This window comes from Protopterus annectens, chromosome 3.part0 (assembly GCF_019279795.1).
Source record: "Protopterus annectens isolate FY-2018-M chromosome 3.part0, PAN1.0, whole genome shotgun sequence".
NCBI lineage: Eukaryota > Metazoa > Chordata > Ceratodontiformes > Protopteridae > Protopterus > Protopterus annectens.
The window spans coordinates 1,108,108,784-1,108,128,246 of NC_056731.1; positions in this window are offsets into that span (position 1 = coordinate 1,108,108,784).

The following is a 19,463-nucleotide window of genomic DNA, read 5'->3' on the forward strand; positions in this document are numbered from 1 at the left end:
CTCATGTCTCCAAGGAGACAATCTGATAAAGAGAAACTGGTTACAATCTGGTCCAGAGTGATTGGCTGGGAAAAAAAAGAGAAACTGGCTAGGAGATAATGTTCTCTGAAAGCATGCAGGGGTTTTCCCAGCTGTGAGAAATATAAAGATGAGACAAAACCAGTCAGAACTTAGTAGAAGCACAGGTTATACCATGCATCCTACCATGGATAATTTTTATTTTAGGTTAATTCAAATTTGTGAGTGTGACTGTCAGTTTGGGACATGTGTTCCTATTAGAAGGTGTAAAATTTCAATATCTGAAGATGCATACAGTTTTGTGTTTTAGTATTAAATTAATAGGCTTTAGGGTGTACTGGGGGGTTTTTTGCTTTTTGTCGGAGGGCTTTCAATAAAACAAAAAAGTTTTGTAAGATGTGATATAGGCTCAAATGGATATGAGAAGAAACAACTATATAAAAAATCAACCTGCCAAACAGTGTATGCATGTAACACAAGCTGGAACTAGACATTTAACAAAAAAGGTGTTATACATAAAAGGTGGGAATAACTTTTTAATACAATGATGCTTTCTGTAATGTCTTTAAATGTCAAGAATCTCAATGGCAACACTCAGGTCTGCTCTGAGTTACAGCACAATGACACTAAATATACAGAACCAACTGATATTGCCAACATCCTGGCAGATAGGTTCAGTGCTAACTTTACCCCCCCTCACCCCCTAAAAGGCCCATCTTTATACCGGAAGAATGCAAAGTTCCTGTAATTATGGCTGCACAGGTAAAAACCTCACTCTCCAAAGCCAAGAACACAGCATCCATTGGACCTGACAACATCCCAGGCTGCCTTCTACACAAACTACAGAATTAACTGGCATCCCACCTAAGGTACCATGTTCAATCATAGCCTCACCTCAGGCTTAGTGCCCATTGAATGGCACACTGCGGTTATCCCACTCCACAAACGGGGGAGGCCAGAACAGACCTCAGGAACAACCACCTCATTAGCCTGACTAGCCTGGTCTGCAAGGCCATGGAACATATCATCATGGAACTCATAAACAAAGACATTGGAGATTTCCAGATCATGTCTCTTAAACCTGACAGACTTCTTTGAAGTAGTCACCACAGCCATAGATGAAGGTAAGGTGGTTCACACAGCCTATCTAGATCTCGCCAAGGCGTTCAACACCATCCCCCACTCTGGAATTATAGATAAACTCACTAAACTAGGTATAAATCACCATGTCACAAGATGGTTTGCCAACTGGCTTACTGACAGAACCCACAGTGTGAAAGTAGCAGACTCCAAATTAGACTTCAGACCAGTGACAAGTGGAGTACCACAGGGTTCAGTCCTGGGTCCTCTCCTGTTTGGTATCTACCTCTCTGAAGTACAGGCTAACAAAGAAGGTCTTTGGCTAACTAAATTTGCAGATGACTACAAAGTAGGAGCCATAATTAAAACTCCTAATGATGTGGACATCCTACAAAAGGGCCTCACAGACAGATGCCTGGTGTCAAAGCCATGGTCTCAAGTTCAATGCCAAAAAGTGCACTGTCATCCCCTTTGGTAAAATTTCTGTACCCATGAACTACCACATAGGCGGTAGTCTACTTAACACCGAAAGTGTGATAAGAGACCTTGGGACACAGGTGGACAGTAGTCTCTCCTTTGATAATGACATCACCACAGTGGTCAAGAAATGCTTCTACGTGGCACACCTCATCACAAAAGGTTTCTCATCCAGAAAAAGAGGTCATTGTTCCCCTCTACTCATCCCTCATTAGACCCATTATAGAGTACAACACCCTTTTTGGTATGTACCTCACAAGACATCTACAACAACTGAAAAGGCTGCAAAAATACCTCACAAAGAGGATTACTGGCCTGAAACAGATGCTCTACGCAGACCGTCTCAAAAAACTCCAGCTTTACTCTGTCGCATATCGCCTACTCAGAGGCGATCTCTGCTTAACATACAAAGCTATGTCAAACCCAGAGCTGTTGGACATGCTCCACTAAAAGAAATAACAATCCCTCCGAGCTACACACTCTAGGGACTTAAACCTTGTCACCACAATAAACAGAACATGGTAGAGGGATAGATTCCTGTCCCAGAGACTTCCCATACTCTGGAACAGACTACCTATCTATGTCAAACAGAGCTCCTCATTAGCACTCTTCAAGAAAAATCTTGATGATTGGATGGGTGATAGAAAATTCACCCCAAGGATCACTTCTGTGGTTCTGCTTGATAGGGGCACAGGAAAATAATTTTCTTGGGTGGTGAAAGCCAGGGTACCTTTTTGGCTAGGCTTGTATAGGCCCTAGGGCCAATAGCCTAGTACCTACCTATGTACCTAAGATAAATACAAAAAAAGAAAGAACAGTAAAGTATATTAAAAATGTAGACTGCAAATAGCTATGTTACAGGATATATACTTGGAAAGAACAAAATGTGAATTTGATAAAGAGAGGTTCTGAGGATGATTCTTCAGAATATCTGGGACAAAGGAAAACAAGAATACTTATATTAATTGCAAGAGGAGCTCCCATGGAGATAGAAGAGGATAAAAAAGATAACAGCAGATTTGTAGTGCTAAGGTCCTACTCACAAGGGAGGAGGATTACACTGGCATGTATTTACATTCCACCTAAAACTGCAATAATGGAGCTTAAGAAAATTCTGGGAGAAATGGTCAGTTTTCAGCAAGGAATATTACTTCTAGGTGGGACTGGAATTTGATTTGCAGCAGTGAAGATGTGTCTGGGAGGTCCAGAAGGAAAGTATAACAAAGGAAGGTAGATTTGTAAAGAAATTTATGAAATATTAGGCAAATTCAGTAATAGGAGTTCAGAGTGGCATTACCTATTATTCCCCAAGGTACAAACTGGGTTAGGCTAAACAGAATTTACACTTCACAGTAGCATGTCCATTTAATTGAATGTCTTGATACTCAAACAATAACTACTTCAGATTTTGCTCTAATAATAAATGAAATAAAAATGAGACACTGGCACTTTCCCACATATCTGCTGAAAAGAGAGGAATTTAAGGAATGGGTATTGGAGATAATTCAGGAGCTACTGGAGAGCATAGAAATTACTTCTGAAACTATAGCTAGTGAGTGGGACAAAATTAAAGTGGAGTTTAAAAATACGGTGTGAATAAAAGAAAGGAAGCTACAAGTAGCAGTAACTATTTAAAGGGACTGACAAATGCAGAAATATTGCAGAATGGTGAAAATCTCATAGAAGAAGAGCAGGAATAATTGCAGAATGCCAAGCAGAAAATAAGGGATTACATCTATAATATAAGCGAGTTTAGAAAGATTGCTGTTAACTGTTTTTGACAACACTAGAGCACAAAAACTTTTAACACAACTACTCAGGCAACAGAAAGTAGAAAGGGTTGTCTCCAAGTTTAGGGAGCCTATACCAAGGAATGTAACAAGAGACCATGTTGAGGTATTATAAATATTTCGGAAATTCTACAAAAGTCTGTATAAAGCAGAGATGTACAGAAAGCAAGAAAAGGTACAAATGGAAATGTTTAGAGAATAATGAAATATGTCAAGGTTAGAGGTAGATGAGTCTCAATTACTAACAGTTATGACAGGAGGAGATGAGATAAAAATTGTGATGTATAACCAATCTACAGGAAAGTTTCCTGGAATACATGGTATTCCTGTGGAAGTATGGAAGCTAGGAGGAAAAAATTATAAAGATCTGAAAGGTTTTAACAGTATTTTAAGAGAAGGAGAAGCACCAACGTCATGAAAGAAAGCAGTGGTAGCTGTAATACCTAAAGAGGGTAAAGATCCAGTAGATCCTACTTCAAACAGGCCCATTACAATGTTAAAGCATGATTATAAAGTGTTCATGTCTATAATGGCTAAAGACTGACAAAACTAATGCCAAAACTGATAGATATGGATCAATGTGGCTTTGTGGAGGGCAGGCAAACATTTGACAGAACAGTGATGATACAGAGGGAAGCAAAATGTAAGAAAATACCATTGCTGTTGGTGGGTCTTGATGCAGAGAAAGTATGTGACAGAGTAAGCTGGGACATTATAAGCAGGGCAATGGACACATTTGCATTTTCTGAAAAAATTACAGGGTTGATTAGGAGGATAAATGAGGGAATGGGGGTGAAAGTTAAAGTGGGTGGGGTCCTCTCTGATAATTTCTGCTTGAGCAGAGGAACCAGGCAGGGTGTCCGCTTTCCCCTTTATTGTTTGCATTACATTTAGAACCATTAGCAAAGGAAATAAGGGACTCAGAAATTCAGGGATATAATTGGTATAGTAGTCAAGAAAAGCTGGCTTTATTTGCAGATTATATTAATTTATAGCTGACAAAACCAGAAAGAGATATTACAGCGTTGTGAAACATTTTGAGAGAGTTTCACATCTTTTTGGGATACAAAATTAATTAAGCCAAAATAAAGGCAACAGATGTAAATTAGGTATCCACATACAAATTGGTTCAGGAATATCCATATTTATGGGGACATGGTAAAATGAAGTATTTAGGAGTATGGATTAAAAATGATTCTAGTGTGGCAGCTAAGGAAAAGTGGGAAGAGACTAAACAAAAAATGGTACTTACAATATTATCGCAACCAGATTTTCAAGCTAAAAGTATCCGCTTGCATTTTCCTTAATAAATGGAATTAACAGTATGAAAACTAAATGACGTCTTTTCTATAAAATTTTTAATTTATAGTACTATTTAAACTAGAAAACACAGAGAAAAAGAACATTTTAAAATAGCTTGACCCTTTTTTACCGCTATTTACACGTCAGTAAAGCATCTCTGTATGTGTTCCATTTCTCATGCTATACAAAAGTTGTCAAAGCTCTAGTCAACAGATTATTGAAAAGGCATATAGTTATTAACCGTCTACGTAGATTGCTGTACACAACTATCACATTCAAAAGACTGCTTTGAAGAACTATTAAAAGCCATCGCTAACAACTTTCCTCCCCAAAAAAACAGAAAATCCATACCAAGTACCACACCAATTAACCAACCAACTACTTCTAAGCTCTCAACAGTAAAAAACAAAACAACACCCAGTAAACAATCCACATCTTCTGAACTATCTACACCGACAACCAATATAACAACAACTGAAGAATCCACAATTAACAATATTAAACAGTACAGCCCTAACAGCTATGAAAATTAATGACATTCGAATATACATTACAACCAAGAAAGAAGCAAAGCAGTACTCTGAATTTACTTATTAAATTGCATATGTACCATTTAATAAATACAGTTTAACCATTAAATACTTTTCCTCAATCACTTACCTTGTCTCCATTTTCTTCTTTTTTTTTTTTTTTTTTTTTTTTTTAAGTAATCCAAGAACTGAATAAAGGAAAATACAGCTGAAAAATAAATCTTCACATGTGTAACACATCTAACGATAAATCCCAAACCAAAAGCTCCTTCGATTGCCCCAACGATAGCTCCAAAAGTCCTTTGCAACCAAACTAAGTTCCAATAATAGCTCCCAAAGTCCTTCGATAAGTCCAAATTAAAAAATACCATTACTGCCCCAACAATAAATCCAAAAGTCCTTTTTAACCAAACGATAGCTCCCAAAGTCCAAAAACACCGATTGCCCCAACAATATATCCAAAAAACCACAAACGAAGTTCCAGCGATAGTTTCCCAACTCCTTCGATAGCTCCAAAACGAACACCACCTTCCAACGATACATCCAAAAGGAAAAGCACCTTGAATGATCCCCAAATCCTTCAATAACTCCTTCCCATACGAACACCTTCCAATGATACATCCAAAAGGAAAAGCACCTTGAACGATCCCCAAATCCTTCGATAACTCCTTCCGATACGAACACCTTCCAATGACAGCCAAAATCGCTAAAATCCTTCGATAGGTCCTATGCGACCATCTCCTTCTGATGACAGCTCTGAAATGGAAAGCACCTTCAACGTTCATGTACAAATATACATACCAACGTAACGCTCAACGTTTTCAGCACACTACGCACCTATCCAAAAATTTTACCCATAAAAACATTAAAAAAAACCCCACCAATATCCCAGCATACTTTTAAACACACTACCCTTCCCTAATGCACTGTATTTTCTAAAATTTAAACAAAAGGCGGAAAGTACACTGCATCACAAAATCTGGTTGCGATAATACGCAAGTACCCAAAAAATACAAAAATTGAGAAAATGGAAGCTTTGTTATATGGATATGGATAACAACATACAAATAGTTAAAATGTTTTTAGTCCCTTTAGTCTTATACACAGGTCAGGCATATTTTTATCAACCAGAGGCGAATTTGTGGATAGCAATTAATAAAGAACTGAATGACTTTACCTGGGAGGAGAAGACAGCAAGAGTCAAGTGGGAGAAGCTGATTCTTCCAGTAGAACAGGGTGGATTGGGTTTACCGAATTTGAAGTGGCATTTCAGAGCTACACAGTTAAGACTCCTATACATAGTACAAGCAGAAAACTATATTTCAAAGTGGAAAGGAATGATGATGAATCGGGACGAAGCTCAAGAAACAAGGAGAGACTGGGATTTTGGATGCAGGCCTTTAAGGAGAATAACAATAATCATATAGAATATTATATCCATAAAGTAGCAGAAAGTATTCTAAGGACTAAGCTAACACAGGACTGGAGAAAGGAGATTCTGCCAATAGGGATGACTGCAATTAGGGATATGGACAATAGGTAAGAGGGGGTTGGAATTTATTGGAGAAAACTGGCAAAGGAACCAATGTATTGAAAGCAAGTAACTAGAGAGGGAAAGGTGATAGAATGGGAAGATGCCAAGAATTTATTTGGACTGCAGTTTTGAGACTGCCTTCCTTATCAGGGATTTATATCATGGTATAGCCAAACAGAAAGAAACAAGGGGGTCTTAAATGAAACACCAGCACTGGTAGAGGTTTTAATAGAATCTAGAACAGAAGCTACAGGAATAATTAGTACAGCATATAAAATACTGCATGACAACTATAAGAATCAATCTGACAAGGTTAGAAAGGATTGGGAAGACAAACTGGATAAGCAATTCAGAAAAAAAGGGATTATTTTTGCCTGGAAATGTTTGCATATATATTTGTATAATGCAAGCAGACTCAAAAGAATTTTTCCTCAGGCAGACAGTAAATGTTGGAGGTGTGACGAGGAAGAAAGAGGTAACTGGCAACATATCTTCTGGGAGTGCGGTGAATTGGCAGGCTTTAAGGATTCCCAGTGAGATGCACTGTTGGAGATGCTGGGTGGGGAGATTAGTCTGATGATAGAGATTATTTTTCTGAGCTATGATACAGAATCGAAATTGTCTAGACATGGTAACGCCTTGCTGTGTCTAATTATGGTGGTTGCCAATAAATCAATTACTAGAAAATTGAAATCAAAATCTAAACCAAATATACTAGAAATAGGTAATATTGTAACAGAGATAAAACAACTGGCATTGAGATCTTTAGAAAACGGTAGGAGCAAACTACATAGGTAATAATGGGAATTGTGGGAACAATCCATACAGGGAAGGAATGAGATTTAACAGAAGGTAGGACATAAATGAGCTATGATAATGCTTGACTAAAAATGATTGGGTGATGTATATTTGCAACTGGGAGTGTGTCAGTATGGTTTGTGATATAAAATGCTTGCAACTAAGATTGTGTTGATGTGGATTGTTTTTTACATATATAAAGATATGCTTGCCCATGTCTTAAGTGATAATTCAATAAAGAGGTTTCTTGTTTAAAAAAAGGGTTGGAATTGAATAATTTGTGTAATGTTGCTTATGTTATATGATATATATAGCAATATATGTGAACGGGTTGGAGACAGTGGCATTGACAAAAAGGCAGGAGTCAGAGTTTGACGTGGCAGAGTTGAAGATGTTAAGATTTGCACTGGGTGTGACGAGGATGGACAGGATTAGGAATAAGTATATTAGAGGGTCAGCCCAGGTTGGAAGGTTTGGAGACAAAGCCAGAGAGGCAAGATTACGTTGGTTTTGGACATGTGCTGAGGAGGGATGCTGAGTATATTGGGGAAAAAGATGGTAAGGATGATTCTGCCAGGTAACAGGAAAAGAAGAAGGCCTAAGATAAGGTTTATGGATGTGGTGAGAGAGGACATGCAGGCGGTTGGTGTAACAGAGCAAGATGCAGAGGACAGGAAGAAATGGAAACAGTTGATCTGCTGTGGCGACCCCTAATGGGAGCAGCCGAAAGAAGAAGAAGATGTGAAGTATAATGTTTGTAAGCATGAACTTGTTGATAGATTTGCCTATGTGACAAGTGATAATTCAATAAAGGTATTTAAAAAAAACAGTATGGAAAGAAACAGCACTGTTTATAAAATGTATAATTACATTACCAATACATAACTCCTAAGAAAACGTCTCTCTGTAGCTATCAAAACAGCAGAATTTTAACAAAATAGTCACTGAGAACTGTAATTGTCACTATATGTTAAAACTACCTCAGGATATGGGACACAAAATGCACTCATTCTCATAGAACTGGTTCTGTAGCCCTGTTTCTAGCCATCCACCAGAGAGGTTAATTCATTCTGCGAGACAGAACATACTCAAAAGTGAGCTGTGGAAAATAAACTAGTATTTCTGCAAATGATAATTTCTTCTGACCTTCTAGAAATTATGCAAGAAGATGAAACTTGATATTTTTCTTAAATTGTACTACCAGTATCATTAATTTTTTCCCATATTTTTTTCAGTCATTTGCATGTTAAGGACTTCTGCTGATTATTTAATCCTTTTCTTCAGGATTGTAAAATCTCTTATTTTGTGTTTTTCTTGGATTCAGATCATGATTCATTCAGTTTTCATTTAGCTTTGTGATTATGTATTCCTCTGTGTCTGAAGTACCTTGTATAGTATGCAGTTTTAGACCTTTTGGAATAAAACTGCATTGTATTTAGCCTTGAACCTATTGTAATACTTAAATCTGTTATGCATTTCTCTTTACAACACTTTGGTCCTAGTGATCTTTGAACTGTCAATGTCAAAACATAGAAGTGCTTCCAACTGTACTGCCACTGCGCAGCTGATGTTACACCTTTCCTTGACAAAAATTTTCTTTTTTGTGTTTTAAAGTTACCTGAGTACACAGAGGGGTGTGTCTGTGAACCAAACTAGGCTGGAAACAACCACACAGGAAACAGGATGAACCAGATTTTAATGTCAGTTTTAGCGCTTTCATCTGTATGTAGCACAAGACTTCTTCAGAAACATTATACTAATACAAAAAAATCCATTAAGTACCATAATTTCCCCTCCCCTAAAAAAGCACATGTACTGCTAGAACCAATGAAATGCACACTCCAATTAAAATACCTTACAAATTCTTAACAATTAAAGACTTGGTACCAAGCATTAAAATCACACATTCTTAAAAACACATGTTCTTTGAAAAACACACATTTGATATATACAAGAACTTCATACTATATAGGACTGAAGCTTCAAAATGCTGGCAATAGATACAGTTCCACTGAGTCCAGGTGGAAAACAAGCAGTTAACCTAACTTGCCACCTTAACTCTTTATATTCAGCCCAAGGACCACCTCTTACATTTTTATTAATCACCTCAAGACACAAAAATCCAAGCTGATGACCAGGGTTTTCAACCACATGCTTAGAAAGTGCATTGTTGGGGTTCCCTTTCTTAATAGCATTGATGTGCTCATACATACAACCTTTAAACCTTCTTTGGGGCTTTCATATATAAAACCCCTTACAGTCAGCCAGGCAGACAATCCCAACAGTATTACAGTTGCAGAAAATAATTTTTAGTTGGATGTAAATACCATTGACAGTGATCTAATCACCTTCTACGATGTATTTACATAGGCCACAAAAGCCACATTTATAGGTACCAGTTCTCCCATAGATCTTATTTGAAACACCACCCCCTCCATTTTCTAAGATTTCCTTAATATTCCTCCCCCTTTTGTAAACAATTTTGACACTCCCAATCAACTTTTGAATTTCATGAAAACATGAAAAAAAATTCCAGTTCTTTTTCAAAATTTCATAAATATGATCACTATCGGGGGAACAGGTGGTGACAAAAGTTAGTTTATAACCAGAATTGTCTCCATCATCAGGTCTGCTGTTTAGGACAAAAGTATCACTATCACCATTTAATAAAGGGGAGAAAAAACTTTTCTTCTTTTCTTATCTACCTCATCTCTTATGTTTTATACCAGTTCCTGGGGGTAACCTCTAGCCAAAAACATACTGGCCAAAAATTCACATTCATGGAAATAGGGTTTTTTTCTTCAGAAACTATCCTTGTCAGATGTACAAACTGCCCCTTTACAATGCCACGTTTTTGGTGTCCCGGGTGGTAACTGTCATAATGTGGGAGGCAATTTGAAAAGGTGGGTTTCCTATAAATCCTGCTGACCAACCTTTTATTCACTGTGTCTTTGGTGATTTTTACATCTAAGTACGAGATGTCTTGTTCACTCCATTGGGAGGTAAAAACAAGAAAATCTCTGTTTGATTAATAAAGTCAAGGAAGACCTTCAATTCATCTAGACTTTCTTTCCAAACAATAAAGATGTCATCCAAAAACCGTAAATAGAGGGCCGATGGTGGGGCCTCTCCATACTTCTCAAAAATAAACCTTTTCGCCCACTGCAGTATAACTACATGCGCAAATACGGGGGCACAAGCCGCCCCCATTGCCACTCCTTTTTTCTGCAAAACGTAGTACCCATTAATGTAAACATAGTTATGGTTTCAACACCATCTCCATTAACACATCTAAAGTGTTGATCTCCTTATTAAAAAAGGTGGCTTTCAGTTAGAAAATCATAATACCAATCTAAACCCTCTTCATGGGGTATCACAATGAATAGATTAACAACATCTACAGTGCACAAAATTAAGTCATTTTTGAATTCAATTTTAGACAATTTAGTAAGGAAGTCCCAGGAGTCCCTATAAATGTGCTGTACGCCTTCCACAACTTTTTTTAATATCTCCATATTTGGCCAAAGGGTGGGTTTTAGATTTAGATGTGTTCACAACTGACCTCATTGGTGGACCCCTCAAGTTCTTGTGGATTTTGGGCAATCCAAATATCGTAGGTATTATTGGGTACTTCACAGCAAAAAAAGTCCATTCATCTAAACTGATCTGTTCTTGATCAAGCATGTCTTGTAGTTGCCAGTCAATTCTGGCATAAGCAATATGTTCCATGTTAAGAGAGGTTTCCTCATAAAAATCACCATCAAGTAAAAAAGCCAGCATTTTGTTAAAATAATCACTTGAACTCATTAATACTACCCCCTGCCCTTGTCAGGCTTCATGACCCTTATGGTTTTGTCATTGCACAATTGCTCCAGCAATTTTCTCTATCTTTACAGTGGTTTTTCCACAACACTCAAATTCACAGTCTTTCAAAAATTACTAACAGCCACATTAAAGGGGGGGGGGGGTTAGAACGCTACTCCTTTTCAGAGCATTACTGTTAAATTCAACTTCTTTCCCATTAAACAGCAACTTTAAGTTCAATTTACATAAAAATACCTTAAGGTCAAGAATTAAATCAACAATATTCATTTTGGCAATAGGAATAAAATTAAAGCCTTCACATAGTAATTCAACAACCTGTTCATCAAATGACTTGTCGTAGTTATACAAGTAAGTGTCACCTTTTCTGCTGCTCATAATACTGGGACCAACGCCCTCATGTTCGTCCAAGTCTGGTCTGAATAACTCCTCATTGCTTAATAATCCCAATCAGGGGTGTAGCCAGGATTTTCAGATTTGTACTCACAGCTCCTAGACTGCTGCCCCCAACAAGCTACACCCACATCTACACATTGCTGTCCGTACACTTCCTTAAACTGCTGACCAGGCCACGCCCCTTTCACAATGCTGCTCCCTGAATGATCATTTCATAGGTTCATAGGTTCATACTAGGCTATCTGCCCGAGGGCATTTACAAGCCTAGCCCATAGTTTTGTGGCTTACGCCACCCCTTTAGTATGGGGAACTATACCCATTATTTTGCTGTGCCTCTGTCGAGCAGTGACACTGAGGTGATCCCTGGGGTATATCTGCGATCTCCCATCCATTGGTCAAGATTTTTCTTGAACAAGGCCAGCGAGGTGCTCTGCCTCACATATACCGGGATTTTGTTCCACAGCATAGGGAGTCTTTGGGTGATGAATCTATCCCTCCAACATGTCCTATTAATAGCCGTGTCCAGGTTTAAGTCTCCCGCCCTTGTGGCTCTGATGGATCTAGATTTTTTGAGGTGAAGCATATTCATCAAATCTGGGTTTGACATGGCCTTGTATGTTAGGCAAAGGTCACCTCTGAGCAGGCGGTAAGCGACTGAGTAGAGCTGGAGTTCTTTCAGTCAGGCAGCATAGGACAGATGTTTGAGACCCTTTATCCTTTTGGTGAGGAACTTTTGTGGCCTCTCAAGCTGCTGCAAGTGTCGGGTCAGATACATTCCGAATGGGGCATTATACTCAATCATTGGTCTGATGAGTGATGAGTACAGGGAGACTATGACCTCCCTTGATCTAGACGAGAAACCCTTCATGATAAGGTGGGCAATGTAGAAGGTCTTCCTAACTAATTTGGCTACATGGGTGTCGAATGACAGACTACTATCAACCTGTGTCCCTAGGTCCCTGATAACTTCTTCTGTGCTCAGTGGATTGCCACCTATTTGGTAGCTAGGGGTAACCTTGTTTTTCCCGAAGGGTATGACTATGCATTTTTTGGCATTTAACTTTAGGCCATGGCTCTGGCACCAGTTATCCGTTTCTGTGAGACCCTTCTGTAGGATATCTGTGTCAGATGTGTTTTCTACTATGGCGCCCAGTTTGCAGTCATCTGCAAACTTTGTCAGCCATAACCCTCCTGTGTTTGCTTGTACTTCGGAAAAGTAGATGCCAAACAAGAGTGAGACCAGGACTGAGCCCTGTGGTACACCACTTGTGACAGGCTTTGAGTCTGACATGGCGCCAGCAACTCTGACCCTGTGGGTTCTGTCACTCAGCCAGTTTGCAACCCATCTTGTGATGTATGGGTTAACGTTTAAGCTGATGAGTTTTTCAATGATACCCGAGTGGGGTATTGTATCGAAGGCCTTCGCCAGATCTAGGTAGGCTGTATGGACTGCCTTTCCCTCATCAATGGCTTTGGTGACTGTTTCGAAAAAGTCAACCAAGTTTAGAAGGCATGATCTGCCTTTGACAAAGCCAAACTGGGATGGATCCAAAGTCTGCAAATTCCCTATGTCTTTATTTATGAGGTCCATTATGATCCTCTCCATGGCTTTGCAGATAAGGCTTGTCAAGCTAATGGGCGGTAATTTCCAGGGTCGGTGGAGGCACCGCCTTTGTGAAGTGGGACCACAGTTGCAGTGCGCCACTCCTGGGCACGTATCCAGAGGTAAGACTATGATTAAACAGCTGTCCTAGCTGTGGGTTCAATTCATCGTTTAGTTCGTGGAGCACACAGCCGGGGACACCATCAGGTCCCATGGATGCTGTGTTTTTTGCTTTGGCGAGCAGTGTTCACTTGGCTGTTGGAGGTGTTTGGCGGACTGCAATCGCTTGGTATAGATATGTCTCGTTTTGGGGGGAAGGGGAGGCGTTTGCACTGAACCTGTCAGCCAGTATGTTAGCAATGTCTGTAGGATCAGTAATCTTCACATTATTTTGAACTAGTTCTGAACATATCTGGGAGTTTCCTCCCAGGTTTCTGACATAGCTAAAGAAGGCCTTATGATTGTCTTTTGAGTCTTTAGCTATTTTTCTCTCAAAATTTGCTTTGGATGATTTTATGAGAGCTCTTAGTTTTTTACTTATAGTGATCAAGGGTGTCTTACCTTTTAAGGATTTTGCTCTATCTTGTAGTAGCTTCCTCCTTTTGTTGTAGAGTTTGTTTATGGCTGGGGTCCACCAGGCTGGATGCTTGCCTTTGGTACAAACAGTCTTTGTTTTGCTTGGGATTGCCTTATCCATGCAGTCCTGCAGGTGCTGGTAGAAGGCATTTGTAAGTGATTCAGCGGCTTGAATACTATTTTCCGCCGGCTCGGGGGCCTTAAAGGAGACCACACTAGTCTTTAGAAGTGTGAAGTCGGCTTTCGAGAAATTCTTAACTGTGGTCTTTTTTATTTCAGGTGGGGGTGGGATGAGGACCTCCAGCGAGATTAGTTTGTGATCTGATCTCACCAGTGAGGGGTATACTTCCGGCGTTGAACATAGTGCTCCCATGTTCGTGATGATGAGATCAAGTATGTTTTCTCCTCTTGTGGGGATGGTGACTAGCTGTTCCATGGCATTTGAGTTTATGAATTCCAGGAACTTTTGGGCTAGGGTGTTTGGGCTTGAGTAGTGTACCCAGTCTATATTAGGGTAATTGAAGTCACCTAGTATGATGGTGTTTGGTGATACATTTATCCCCTCTAGTGTTTTCAGGAAAGCCATGTGGGGTTCCAGAGTTTGTGAGGGTGGCCTGTAACATGCTACAATTTGCAGAGCAGTCTTGCCTATGGTTAATTGCACCTGGATGGTCTCCGATGCATTGTGCGTTGCCACCAGTCTTGAGGTGTGGGTGTCCTTGATGAATATGGATACCCCCCCTCCTTTCTTGGTATTGTCCAGATTTTGGGGCCGGAACGCATGATATGAGGTATAACCTGATAGTGCTGGGGTGCTCTCAGGAGCCTTGAACCAGGTTTCTGTCACCGCACAGACATCGATGTTCTCCATACTGAGAAGGGCCTCGAGTGCGTGCATTTTGAGATTAAGACTTCTTGCATTGAGCAGCATTAGTTTTTTTCCTTTTTTGTGTTCTAGGGTGGTAGGTTTAGAATATGAGCCTTGCCTAAAAAAGGCACTATGGGGGTGGCAAGAGCCTTTGCCAATATCCGGAATCCCAGGGGTGACAGGTGCAAGCCGTCCCTTGCGAAGCAGCGTGGCTTGTCCAGCATGTCATCCCAGGCAGACAGACATTGGATCCCCTTTGAATGACACCAGATTTTAAGCCAATTGTTAAAGCTGATCATCTTATCTCTGTATTGTGGCATCATTCTTGGTGAAGGTAGGATACTGCTCAAGGTCAGGGTCATACCTGCCTGGGCTACATAATCAGAGAGCTCTTCAATGTCTCTTTTCATGTAGTCCAAGGAGGTACGTCTCAGGTCGTTTACACCAGCGTGGACAATGACTGAGTCGTATTTGTACCTGCTGTTGAGTGACCTGAGTGCTTGCGTTATGTGGCGGATTCTAGCGCCCGACAGGCAGCTTACTGTGACCTTCTCCTTACTCAGTCTGGTGAGCGGGACGTCAGTGTGTCTGACAATGGAGTCACCAATGACTAGTGTGTCTGGCATTGTGTTTGGCCTTAGGGGCTGTGACTGTTTGACACTCTGACTGTGAGGTCTATGTGTTTCAGGTGTTGTGTTCTGAGGTGGTGGTTGTTTGGGTGTCTGCTTTGGTGGCCTCTGCTGTTTTGGTAGATTTTTGATCAGAGCCTCCAAGTATGTCTTTGTGTGTTTATGTGTATGATTTGAGGTTGTGATGGTACTATGTGAGACTGGGTCTATGGTGTGTGTGGTAACCTTTTCCTCCTGACTGGTCTTGCCAGTCCTATGTTGAGAGAGCTCAGCCTCCAGTTTGGCCGTATAGTTGCATCTCTCGCATGTATTTGTGTTTTGTGGGAGGAGGAGAGGGTTGTCTGTGTACATGAGGCAATTGTAACATTGCCTCAGTATTCCCAGGTTCACCAGCTGAGCAGGAGAGGACACTAGCAACTGATCCCTCGACATGCTAGAAGGACTAGACAAAAAAACTTTAAACTAGATTCCGTGGGACGTGGGTGACCGAGAAATGGGGGTTTGCCTTTTTTCGGGTGCTATCTATAAGAGTGTCGTATCACGGTAATAAGTACTGTAGGATCAAGTGCTAGGTTAAACAGATAGAAAATAATCTACTTGGAGTCAAGTAGAGATGATCTCTTTAGTTATAGGATACGCTGATTAGATCAGTAGTATAGTTTGAGGAAGGTAGTTTTAAGGGAAAATTTGAAGAGTGGACTTTAGGTAGCCTGAATAGTTTAATCCTGCTTAACCGGCGCTGCCCTAGTGTGCAACAGTAACCAGCGCTGCCCTAGTGTGCAACAGTGGCAACTCCGCGCTAACGCGCGTATAGCGCGTTTTATACCAGGGGGCTGGAAAAAGCTGGAAAACTGGCCCAAAACGACCAATAAACTCCTAGTTTCTGGCTGAAACCTCACAGATCTGGACCAAAGGCAGCTCAATGCTTCCCACTCTCACTGGTAAGCAAGGTAACTTCCCTATCCCCAAATAAGGCAAGGAAACAGTACTCAGGAACTAACAAACAAGCCCAGGAATCAGCAACTCTGAAGCTGGACAATCTAACTTAGTAAAGTAGGAAAAACAAGAGAATATATTTTTTTTCTTTTTTTTTTCTTTTTTAGAGACAGGCAGAAACAATTTACAGCAACACTTATAAATGCTATTAACCAGCTATTACAGCTAACACAGAGGAAATGCTACAATACAGATAACAAGTAACAAACGACGATTACAAGTGCAGATTTAAGTTAAATGCAATAAAAAACAGTTGCAAAGTAACAGAACAGCAGGCGAAATGCAGTCGCTAATTTTTCAGAAGTGTAAGGCAACAGAAAAAATACTTATTATCCAGAAAAATCGCTTTTTCTGCTCTCTGTAGCTCGTATAACTCTGCTGGCCCACGTGGAGTCTGTGCTGAGTAGGTACAAGCTAGAAAACGCGCGTATAGCGCGTTTTATACCAGGGGGCTGGAAAAAGCTGGAAAACTGGCCCAAAACGACCAATAAACTCCTAGTTTCTGGCTGAAACCTCACAGATCTGGACCAAAGGCAGCTCAATGCTTCCCACTCTCACTGGTAAGCAAGGTAACTTCCCTATCCCCAAATAAGGCAAGGAAACAGTACTCAGGAACTAACAAACAAGCCCAGGAATCAGCAACTCTGAAGCTGGACAATCTAACTTAGTAAAGTAGGAAAAACAAGAGAATATATTTTTTTTTTTTTTTCTTTTTTAGAGACAGGCAGAAACAATTTACAGCAACACTTATAAATGCTATTAACCAGCTATTACAGCTAACACAGAGGAAATGCTACAATACAGATAACAAGTAACAAACGACGATTACAAGTGCAGATTTAAGTTAAATGCAATAAAAAACAGTTGCAAAGTAACTGAACAGCAGGCGAAATGCAGTCGCTAATTTTTCAGAAGTGTAAGGCAACAGAAAAAATACTTATTATCCAGAAAAATCGCTTTTTCTGCTCTCTGTAGCTCGTATAACTCTGCTGGCCCACGTGGAGTCTGTGCTGAGTAGGTACAAGCTAGAAAACGCGCGTATAGCGTGTTTTATACCAGGGGGCTGGAAAAAGCTGGAAAACTGGCCCAAAACGACCAATAAACTCCTAGTTTCTGGCTGAAACCTCACAGATCTGGACCAAAGGCAGCTCAATGCTTCCCACTCTCACTGGTAAGCAAGGTAACTTCCCTATCCCCAAATAAGGCAAGGAAACAGTACTCAGGAACTACAAACAAGCCCAGGAATCAGCAACTCTGAAGCTGGACAATCTAACTTAGTAAAGTAGGAAAAACAAGAGAATATATTTTTTTCTTTTTTTTTCTTTTTAGAGACAGGCAGAAACAATTTACAGCAACACTTATAAATGCTATTAACCAGCTATTACAGCTAACACAGAGGAAATGCTACAACACAGATAACAAACGACGATTACAAGTGCAGATTTAAGTTAAATGCAATAAAAAACAGTTGCAAAGTAACAGAACAGCAGGCGAAATGCAGTCGCTAATTTTTCAGAAGTGTAAGGCAACAGAAAAAATACTTATTATCCAGAAAAATCGCTTTTTCTGCTCTCTGTAGCTCGTATAACTCTGCTGGCCCACGTGGAGTCTGTGCTGAGTAGGTACAAGCTAGAAAACGCGCGTATAGCGCGTTTTATACCAGGGGGCTGGAAAAAGCTGGAAAACTGGCCCAAAACGACCAATAAACTCCTAGTTTCTGGCTGAAACCTCACAGATCTGGCTTTAGGGCCATTTTAAGCCTAGCCAATTACCCCATGTGAGAATCAAACCCTGCACCTTGTGCATGTAAGGTAACTGCCTTAACCATTATGCCACCCTCCCACCCTATGCCAGGATGGTAATTACTTGCATGATGAAGCAGCTTGAGCATTTCATATCTTCATGGGTCAAAAACAAAATACCTTCTCATTTAAAATTTTGCAGACTTCATTCCAATGAAGTTGTACCTCACACACACCCAAACACACACGTATACCAGTTAAATAGAAATACCAAGGCATTATCAAATAGTTCCAAGACAAGTTGCCAGTAAGCACCACATGGCAGCATTGAAATAAGAAAAAACAATGCATAATCATAATAATCTTTTTTAATGGTTTTATAACTAGGAATGCAGACAGTAGTTTAGTCTGTGATGCTCTGCTTATTAACAACAGAAAACAGCTACTTCGACATACAGTAGTCAGGCATGTTTTTGTATAGTGGAACAAAAAATTGTAAAGCTTTTTAGTAATAAATGGAGTGCAGTACGGGTTTAAAAGAAAAAGTAGTCACAGAATCAATGGAATAAAAGCGAAGCAGGTATCTTTAAAACGGAATTTATTGTCAAAAGACAGACAATATATATATTTTGGTCAGATTAGCGCTTTCACTTATAGAGCTTCTTCAGATCATGAATAAACAGACCAAATATATTGCATAATATATATGCTACCCTGTTCAACTTGTGAGCCTATCACATTCATTCACTAATCAAGCCTTAAAGTAAAAGATATATATAAACACATATTAATATATTACATTAAAAACTAACTAAAATCCTTCTTCAAAAATCTACTATCTGCATAAATATCTAGTTCTTTCATATTACAGGATACATATAAAATACATATGAAATGCTTCTAAGTATATTCTGAACACTCATAAAAAAGGGGAAAAAACGTGACTATGTAGACATCTAAATAACTAAAAAATATATATATGTATGTTTCTGATACTCTTCTAGACATGTTCAAAGGCAACATTATTGACCAGGATTTATTTGAATATCTATTAATTAAAACACCACTGGTTCCAGTAATACATGGACTTCCGAAAATTCATAAAGATGTTAATAACCCCCCAATGAGACCAATAGTCTCAGGACAAGGTTGGGTTACAGAACATATGTCAGTTTATGTTGAGAAGCATCTTCGACCAGTTCTCAACAAGAATAGCTTTGTGTTAAAGGACTCTAAACAGTTCTTACTTGAGTTTTATGAGTGTTTGAAACTATACGATAACATAGGTGGAAGTCTACTGGT